Source organism: Schistocerca gregaria, chromosome 7, assembly GCF_023897955.1.
Source record: "Schistocerca gregaria isolate iqSchGreg1 chromosome 7, iqSchGreg1.2, whole genome shotgun sequence".
Classification (NCBI taxonomy): Eukaryota; Metazoa; Arthropoda; class Insecta; order Orthoptera; family Acrididae; genus Schistocerca; species Schistocerca gregaria.
This window is the reverse complement of record NC_064926.1, coordinates 201,965,405-201,973,219: the sequence shown is the minus strand read 5'-3', so window position 1 is coordinate 201,973,219 and position 7,815 is coordinate 201,965,405. Positions and strand designations below refer to the sequence as shown.

General features: G+C 43.9%; 1 non-coding gene across 1 annotated transcript; it reads right to left on the bottom strand.

Moving 5' to 3' along the window:
• Positions 1–635: 635 nt before the first annotated feature.
• On the bottom strand, positions 636–710 carry Trnas-acu (transfer RNA serine (anticodon ACU)). The gene has a single exon. It is a non-coding gene; the product is annotated as a tRNA-Ser (tRNA).
• Positions 711–7,815: the final 7,105 nt, after the last annotated feature.

The window sequence follows — 7,815 nt, the reverse complement described above, 5'->3', positions numbered from 1 at the left end:
CAACTTAACTTCTGCAAAGTGAAACAAAGACTACTGTGCGCATTCGCGCCAAAACGGTTACAAGTAAGTCAAAGATTATGACAGTCTCACACAAATCAATTCACACAAGAACCATATCACTGTAATATATCGATACATCGGAGTACCTATACATTAGTAAATCCAAATGTGAATATTGCCACAAAAATATGTCTGTTACTTCGCAGAAAAGTAGTACGATATTACTGGTATCGAGAACTGGGGTTGGAGTGCCGTAATGGGCACGTAAATAAAGAACCATTACAAGCTACTAACGAGCGTTGATATACCGTATATCAACAGGGACAGGTGAAAATGTGTGCCCCGAGTGGGACTCGAACTCGGGATCTCCTGGTTACATGGAAGACACTCTATCCATTGTTTTTTCATGTTGTTGGTCGTTGATCGTCGTGTTTGGTCATTCTGGATGTCACATGACATGCGTTAAAATTCTTTTGTTGATCCTTCCACTCAGTTTTTTATTACAGAGGCCAACCAGCTCTCTGACCGTACACGCTGAGCTACCGTGCCGGCTCAAAATAAAGGAAAGAAATGGGATTATTTACGCCAGCTGCATCGGGGGCATTACGCGGAATCAGCGGAGAAGAGTGAAAATGTGTACCGGACCAGGATTCGAACCCGGAATCTCCTGCTTAGTAGGCAGGTGCGTTATCCACTGCGCTATCCGGGACACGGTCGCCTATCCTCTGTGCTCTCGGTGGCTCAGATGGATTGCCTGCACGGTAGCTCAGCATGTTCGGTAAGAGAGGCGGTAGCCCTCTGTAATAAAAAAACTGAGTAAAGGATCCAACGATCATCTTGAACGGAGGTCGTGTGACGTTCGCCCAGACCAAACGCAACGAATAACAACGAACAAAATTTAAAAAAAAAAAGATGCATAGAGCCTCTGCCTTGTAAGCAGGAGATCCCGAGTTCGAGTCCCGGTCGGGGCACACATTTTCACCTGTCCCCGTTGATATATGTCAACGCCCGTTAGCAGTTGAAGGTATTAATATAATTCCAATTAATTCTGTCCTCAGAGAAACAGGGATATTATTATTATTACTGTTATTATTATTGTTATCATATGGATTTACAGAATATATACATATACACTAATCAGCCAGAAGATTATTACTACTTACCTAACAGCCAGTATGCCCATCTTTGGCAAGAATAACAGCGGCGTCACATCATGTAATGGAAGCAGTGAGACCTTGGTTGGTCGCTGGAGGGAGTTGGCACCACATCTGCACACACACACACACACACACACATGTCACCTAATTCTCGTAAATTCCAGGTAGGGGGGCGATGAATTCGGACACCAAATTGTCATATCTCAGATGTGTTGAGTAGACTTCAGATCTGGCGAGTTGACGGGCCAGCACATTAATCGGAACTCGCAACTGTGTTCCTCTAACCACTCCATTACACTCGTGGCCTTGTGATGTGGCACATTATCTTCCTGAGAAATGCCACTGCCATTGGGAAACGTAATTGTCATGAAGGGATGTATGTTGTCTGTAGTCAGAGTACTGTGCTCCTTGGCTGCCATAGCGCCTTGCGCTGGCACCACATCTGCCACACACGTCACCGAATTCCTGTAATTCTGGATAAGCTCTGACGCGACGTTCAATCCCATCTCTGATTGGTTCGATCGGGTTCAGATCTGGCGAGTTGGAGGTCCAGCACATCAATCAGAACTTGCCACTGTGTTCCTCGAGCTCTCCACCACACTCCTGGCCTTGTGAGCTGGTGCATTACCTTGTTGGAAAATGCCGTTGCCATCGGGAAACATTATCGTCATGAGGGGGTGTATGTGGTCTCCAGCCAGAGTACGATACTCCTTGGCCGTCATGGTGATCGCATGAGCTCCATTGGACCCATAGGTGCTCACATGAATATTCCCCAGAGGATGATGTAGTCGCTAGCACCTTGTCTCTGTCCCGCAGTAGTGATGTGAAGGAGCTGTTCCCCTGGAAGAGGACGGATTCGCGCATTCCCGTCGGCAAGACGAAGAAGGATATCGGTATTCATCAGACAGTATAACGCTCTGCCACTGCGCCAACGTCCAGTGCCGATGTTGATATGACCATCTCAGCTGTCGTTACCGATGTCATGGTGTTAACATTGGCACATGTGTGGACTGTCGGCTGTGAAGGCCCATCCTTAGGAGTGTTCAGTGCAATGTGTGTTCATACACGCTTGTACTCTGCACAGACTTAACGTCTGATTTTAGTTCCGCTGCAGTTCGCTGCCTGTCGTGTTATACCAGTCTGCCCAATTGACGACGTCCGATATCTGGGCGACACCACGATGTCTGGGCGTGGTTACACCTTCGTTTCACCACTTATTGAAGACAATCACTACAGTACTCCTAGAACACCTGTCAAGTTGTGCAGTTTCCTAGAAGCTCGTGCCTACCCTCTGTACCATCACAAGCTACCCTTAGATAGAGCGCACGCCTTCCCCATTCCACACGAAAAGCAAGCTAAGTCATACTACATACACCATGCATGTGTCTGCCTAGCAGAAATTTATCTCCAGACGACGCTGCTATCGCCTGGACGGGTTTATGTCGATAGTAGGTCGGTGGTCATAATGGTCTGGCTCACCAGTGTACATACACAATGTACAAATTTGACAAGCATATCGCATCACCTGTTGTCACTTCGTGCAACTCTTTGAGATGTTCTTTGAAAACACTGAGTGGACATTTCTCCAAAAAATGTTCAAATGTGTGTGAAATCTTATGGGACTTAACTGCTAAGGTCATCAGTCCCTAAGCTTACACGCCACTTAACCTAAATTATCCTAAGGACAAACACACACACCCATGCCCGAGGTAGGACTCGAACCTCCGCCGGGACCAGCCGCACAGTCCATGACTGCAGCACCTGAGACCGCTCGGCTAATCCCGCGCGGCGGACAGTTCTCCGCAGTGTGTCCTATTGCCTATGCCTTTACATAACAGTGACACAAAGCACTTTCTCAATAACCAATTTCTGCAAGATGTGGCCGCATCTCGCTTGACCTGCTCAGACGCGGTTCCGTCTCGACCATTCACGACAGAAAGATCAAAGTGGACCATACGAAGTGGACGCTCATTCCAGTATTCTTTCCACATCTCCTCCCGCACACGCCATGTAAGTCCAACGGTACCGACAGGCCGCCGTGTCATCCTCAGGCCACAGACGTCACTGGATGCGGATATGGAGGGCCATGTGGTCAGCACACCGCTCTCCCGGCCGTATGACAGTTTCCGAGACTGGAGCCGCTGCTTCTCAGTCAAGTAGCTCCTCGGTGTGCCTCACAAGGGCTGAGTGCACCCCGCTATCGAACAGCGCTCGGCAGACCGAATGGTCACCCATCCAAGTGCTAGCCCAGCCCGACAGCGCTTAACTTCGGTGATCTGACGGGGACCGGTGTTACCACTGCGGCAAGGTCGTTGGCCTTTCCACATCTAAGTGACACCAAAAAAGAACACCGGCTGGAAGATCGACCCAAGGCGGGCTGTATGATTTCAGAGATATATGTGTTGGATTATGGAAAGCGCTACTCTGTCTTCTTAAAAACTTGCATCTTGTCAACCGTTTCTCTGAAGTAAGGAGAAACGATATTGAGTACAGTAGGGAACCACGGAATGGGAGGAGATCTGACAGTGCTGGTAACTGCTCGCCACTTCATTCAGATGCACGTCTATGTCAGTTGTATGTGGGCTGTTTTCCACTGCAGTGGCACAATAAAGGATTATCCATAAATATCTCTACAGTTTCAGAACATAAAATTACAAGACATGTACACTGCCGGAAAAAAATTGGTACACCTGAAAAGACGAAGCCGACTTTGATCTCATGATGGCATATGCCATCTGTGGCCCCTGAAAGGGTACGCATAGCAGCACCCCTCTCCACTGCGCGCAGCCCAGCGTTGTTTACGACACCAGTCCCTAAGCTTACACACCACTTAACCTAAATTATTCTAAGGACAAACACACACACCCATGCCCGAGGGAGGACTCTAACCTCCGCCGGGACCAGCCGCACAGTCCATGACTGCAGCGCCCTAGACCGCTCGGCTAATCCCGCGCGGCCATAGACGCTACATCACTTACTAAAATGGGTGTTTCACCAATGGTCGATACCTGGTACCTCAGAACTGCTTGTGCTGTCGGTATGTAAATGTCATCATTTCATGTGCGCCATATGAACTGTTTCAGAAATACATCTTGAGCGAGTTGGAAACCTCTAAATAGATGTACTAATTTATATTTCCAGCAGTGCATTTCCCGCTACAGCTGCGAATTCAGGTGGCTCTATCGAGTGATGTGTTCGAAAGTTATAAAAAGTACTTGTCGAAGGCTGCATTAGACTCTTATTGTCTACATTACAGCTCCATTTTACACACTTACACTCTTAGCACACACACATTTATCTTCAGTGATTCACTAATGCAGATCAACTTGTTAACTATATGAAATATTGTAATAGTTTCAGGAAGTAGTTGGCCACAATTAGCCCACTCCTAAAAAATCTTCTTTCACTAGAATATAAGAATATATATATATGGTTTCAACAAGAACTTCAAAACACAATGTAATGTAGATAGTGAGTCTTCAACATGTTGCACCTCATGGTACGCTTGGATTTTTAAATTAAATGCTTGATTTCTGTGCAAGATTACAATAGTTGTATTTATTTATTTTATGTATCCGCTAAATATATTTATTTTCTTCTAAGTGACAGAGATTGTAAATTCCTGAAACGGTTATGTTTACTCGTTCCCATAACAATGATGATATCAAGATAATTGCAGAACAAGGGAATGGCATATACCAACTGTTCCATATATGGCTGGAAAACTGCAGGCCATTCGAAATGCCAGATAACTGCCACTAATGTTTCTAGTAGACAAGAGGAGTATTTAACATTGTCACTGAGATTGCGTGTGTATACGTAGCTGTAAGTATGGGTCGGATAGATCGATCTTAGTGTATCACCATTTTTCATTTCTGAAACAGACCTTTCTGGTAAAGAATCGGGAAAGTATTCATAACTACTTGGGTATTTACATCTTCAAAGTCGCCACACAGTCGAAGAGACCCATCCTGTTCGTTTCCGATATCTAAAAGATAGGCACATTGGCTGGATATGACAAGTGTAATAACTTCTTGTTCGTCTAGTGCACATAATTCTGCGTTATCTGCATCCTGCAGCACGCGCTGGATGGTGTGCATGCTCTAAGCGAGGTAAAGCCTCCTGCTGTAAATGAATTTTCACTTCAGCATCCATAGATTTGCCTAACCCTGGAACAAACAGATATGAATATGTGCAGTTAAACCTCCTAACACTTAAACCTACTCAATGGATACACATAGAGTTAGATTGGCTTTAAAAATATTGTAGTATAGAGCAAAATAAGAAACACGTTTTTATACGTGTCGTTACTGCATTTAGTGGGAAGAAACACACCCCAGAAAAAGCTGAGTTAAATATTTCGGAATAAATAACGTCGTAACGGAAACAGATATAAAAAAATTCAAAAAAAATTTTCCATGTTTTTTTTAAATGTACTTTACAACAATGCGCCAAAATTTGTGGAAAGACCCATTTCTTTCGAACTCCCCTATCCCTCACTATTTTGTTTTTCATTTCGGCATTCGAGTAATACAAGAACGTATACCATTTTAATACAAATTCAGTCGTATATAAAGATGTAGTGGTATTCCAAAGACGCCTGTGCTTGTGCTTGCTAGGCAAAATAAAAGTAAATTCAGCAATTTTTTTTGTTCCTCATCATTGTACAAAGCTACAATAATCTTACGAGAACACGTGACAAACAATTTCAAATAAAACATAATTTGATCTGAAAAAACTACAACTTGAAAAAAGGCTAAATGTAAAAAGAGAAAACATGTACAAGAATAAAAATTTCAAAAATTAAACGCATTTATGTGGGACAGATTTTCTATACAACCCAGCACCACAACTGACATTGATTCAGACAAATATTGGGCACTAATACAGCAATATAGAGATATTCCTAGCTTTTTTCCCACAAATGCGTCTTTCGAATACCACTTCATCGTATATCATTGACCTTAGTATTAACGATGTTACACGGTGTGATATTACTCAAATGTCTAAATGAAAAAGAAAATACTGAAGGGGACAGGATTTCGGAAAAAATGACTTTTTCGGCAAATCTAGGTGCACTGTTGTAACGTACATTAAAAATTATTGAACCCTTATTTGAAGTTTTTTAATGATCTAATACCGCTTCAATGGTATTCAATCTGAAATATTAAACTCAGTGTTTTTCAAGCGGGTGTTTCACCCTCTAGTGGCCGCATGGGCTCATACGTGTCTCCTATTTTGCTCTACACTACACCACACTCAAATTTGTTCAAAATCGAGGAGTACCCCTTGGGGAGGCTTGCTTGTAAGCCTTGGAATGGAGTCTCATGAGATACCCAAAGGACGATTTCCATAACTGAGGAATCAGACTGTTTGAATTCCTCTAAACCAATATTTGAAAGCATATTAGGAACGACACAGATCTACATATCATGTTAATTAAAATAATCAGTTACGACCGCAACTGATGGTTTGTTTCAGTACTGGTGGCGTGTTTCAACGTTAGTGGATCATCTTCAGACCAGAGGCTGGATATGACAGAGATGTGGTATATGCATGAGTGAATTACTGACGACTGATGCCTCACGGTACATACAACATCTCAGATCACTGTACGTGCGGGTCACCAATGATGTCATCTTGAGATCTGAAGATGATCTAGTAAGACTGAAACCGGTCACCGCTAATGAAATAAAACATCATTTGCAAGCACAGTTGATTACTTTCTCTGAACCAGATATATCTTCCGCATTACTGGAATTAACGACGAAGAATGAAAGCGCCCTAGAAACGTTTTTTATATTATACTTCTGTTGCAAAAATTGTGTTTACTTGATTTTCATAGCCTTGATAAGTTGCTACTTTACTGTGAAACAGTTGTAATACAGGTGAACATACTGTAATGTAAGTATCGCTATTTGTGATGGATGACAAACCAGGAGCCACCGCAGTGCCACTCACTTGCAACGTTGATAATTTTGCAAGTTTACCCATTGCCGGCCTTATAAAATTTGTATGTTTGTATGTAGCACTGCTACAGTCGGATTATGCCAACTAATTGTGGACGAGGAAGATATGGTGTAAGGGGTGATCAAAAAGTGTGCGTGTAGCGTGACTCCGAAGCGGGTATACAAGAACCAACATGTAGGTAAGGGAGTAGTGTCGCATTCGTGTCTTTTCGACGTACATGCAATAAATGCGAAAAACGTGAACTATGGCGACGTCATTACCAAATGCGTCCAAGCAGGACCAACGTGCTGTTGTTCTTTTCTTGGTTGGCAAAGGACAAACGCCGGTAGACATCAATCTGAGAATGAAGAACGTGTTTGGGGCAGCATGTCTGTCGAAATTTGCTGTGGGGGAATGCAACAAGGGCTGCTGCTGCGTCACGATCACGCGTCCCCATAACGCAAATGTCGCAACACAAAAAGGTACGCAACTCAAGCGGTAGACATTCCAGCATCTACCCAATGGTCCTGATCCCTCTCCATACGATTACCACGCCTGTGGTTCCTCAAAATAAACTTTGAAGGGTCGATGATTCCTGTCGGACGAGGCCATGTCGCCGTGTCGTAGATGACTTGCACACACTTCTAATGTGACCTTCTATGCTACGAGTCAAACAAAAAGCTGGCCGATTGCGACGGAACTGTCTCTG